We start from the raw sequence: 2,500 nt of genomic DNA on the forward strand, positions 1-2,500 counted from the left end.
TGGGGCTTCTAGGCCTCGGCGGCCGGGAAACGGCGGGAGTCCCGGATGCCGACGCCGGCCGGGCCCGCCGACTCTCTCCCCTCGCCGCCTTCGGAGTAGACCGGGGTGGGAACGCTCCACTTTGGCGCAGCCGGGCCCCGGCCAGGGAGAGCCGCCGGTCCACCGCTCAGGGGCCCGGCGAGCCCGGCGGGGCGGAAGGGGATCCCGGCTCCGGGGCCGCGGGCCTCGGTCGGGGACCCCCGCCGTCGCGTCGGTGCCCGCGCCGGGCCCCGGGGGTGCCCGCGCCGGGCAGACGGCCGGGTCTACCGGGACGGCCTTGGGCGGGTCCGGCTTACCGGGGCCCCGGCCGGATCACTCTTTCCGTTTCCCCCGCCGCGATGGAACTAGGGGATCCCGGCTCCGGCGCCGCGGGCCTCGGTCGGGGACCCCCGCCGTCGCCTCGGTGACAGCGCCGGGCCCCGGGGGTGCCCGCGCCCGGCATCCGTCCCGGTCTACCGGGGCCTCGGCCGGATCAGTCTTTCCGTTTCCCCCGCCGCGATGGAGGTACGGGATCCCGGCTCCGGCGCCGCGGGCCTCGGTCGGGGACCTCCCCCTTCGCCTCGGTGCCCGCGCCGGGCCCCGGGGGTGCCCGCGCCGGGGAGACGGCCGGGTCTACCGGGGCCTCGGCCGGATCAGTCTTTCCGTTTCCCCCGCCGCGATGGAGGTACGGGATCCCGGCTCCGGCGCCGCGAGCCTCGGTCGGGGACCTCCCCCTTCGCCTCGGTGCCAGCGCCGGGCCCCGGGGGTGCCCGCGCCGGGGAGACGGCCGGGTCTACCGGGGCCCCGGCCGGATCACTTTCCGTTTCCCCCGCCGCGATGGAGGTACGGGATCCCGGCTCCGGCGCCGCGAGCCTCGGTCGGGGACCCCCGCCGTCGCCTCGGTGCCCGCGCCGGGTCCCGGGGGTGCCCGCGCCGGGGAGACGGCCGGGTCTACCGGGGCCCCGGCCGCATCACTTTCCGTTTCCCCCGCCGCGATGGAGGTACGGGATCCCGGCTCCGGCGCCGCGGGCCTCGGTCGGGGACCTCCCCCTTCGCCTCGTTGCCAGCGCCGGGCCCCGGGGGTGCCCGCGCCCGGCAGCCGTCCCGGTCTACCGGGGCCTCGGCCGGGTCAGTCTTTCCGTTTCCCCCGCCGCGATGGAGGTACGGGATCCCGGCTCCGGCGCCGCGGGCCTCGGTCGGGGACCTCCCCCTTCGCCTCGTTGCCAGCGCCGGGCCCCGGGGGTGCCCGCGCCCGGCAGCCGTCCCGGTCTACCGGGGCCTCGGCCGGGTCAGTCTTTCCGTTTCCCCCGCCGCGATGGAGGTACGGGATCCCGGCTCCGGCGCCGCGGGCCTCGGTCGGGGACCTCCCCCTTCGCCTCGTTGCCAGCGCCGGGCCCCGGGGGTGCCCGCGCCCGGCAGCCGTCCCGGTCTACCGGGGCCTCGGCCGGGTCAGTCTTTCCGTTTCCCCCGCCGCGATGGAGGTACGGGATCCCGGCTCCGGCGCCGCGGGCCTCGGTCGGGGACCTCCCCCTTCGCCTCGGTGCCAGCGCCGGGCCCCGGGGGTGCCCGCGCCCGGCAGCCGTCCCGGTCTACCGGGACGCTCGCTCGGGCGGGACCGGTTTACCCGGGCCTCGGCCGGACTGGAGTGTTTCGGTTTTCTGCTTCTCTGCCAGGATGGCTGCGAGGGGTTGATTTAAATAGCTGGTTTGACGTGAAAAGCTTCCCTTCAAGTGAAAAGTTTGTTCCAATTTCTGCCATCTTCCTTCCTCAAAAGTTTTGGGTGTAGCTTTCCCAGAGGAACCTCTCGTAGGCCTATCATTTCTGATCTTAACTTCCCTCATTTATTCCATATTTTCCTTCCTCTTGCCGAATGGCCGAATCCAGTCCATTTCTAGTCCAGGAAATTATTTTTATTTCTTCTTCCATTTCTTACTGATCTATTTGCTTTGTCGAGCAAGTCGTTCTTAGGTCCCTTGGTTCTTTCTTTAACGTCTTCTGCTCCTGCTCCTTCTCTCGACGCTTTCTCGTTTTGTTGGCTTTCTTGGCTCTCTTTTGGCTGTTCTTTCTTCTCCTCCCGTCGTCCGTCCCCACTTTCATCTCCCCATCTTTCCTGTTCTTGGTCATCTCTACGTTGTTTATAAAATAATTCCGCTTTCTCTCTTGAATCTACTCGATATCTTTGCTCTCGCCAGCTCGCCGATATTTCGGCTCGCCGATATTTTGTGCTTTCTCGTCGTGTTTCTCATCCATGGCGATCTCTCTGCCCTCCCTGTCTTCTCGGTAAATCGGACATGAATTTCTCTGGGCGGGTGGTTTCTCATCGCGTGTCTTGTGTGCGCTCTATACGTTTCGTCCATCCCGTTTAATATCTATCCCTCCCTCCCTCCCTCCCTCTCCTCGCTTTCCTCCATTGCTTCTGCTAATATCATTTCCAGAATGATAACCCTGAGCCTGAACCTGAACCTAACCCTAGCCCTACAAC

Source organism: Pantherophis guttatus, unplaced genomic scaffold (genome assembly GCF_059756535.1).
Source record: "Pantherophis guttatus breed Tessera unplaced genomic scaffold, ASM5975653v1 scaffold_23, whole genome shotgun sequence".
NCBI classification, from domain to species: Eukaryota; Metazoa; Chordata; class Lepidosauria; order Squamata; family Colubridae; genus Pantherophis; species Pantherophis guttatus.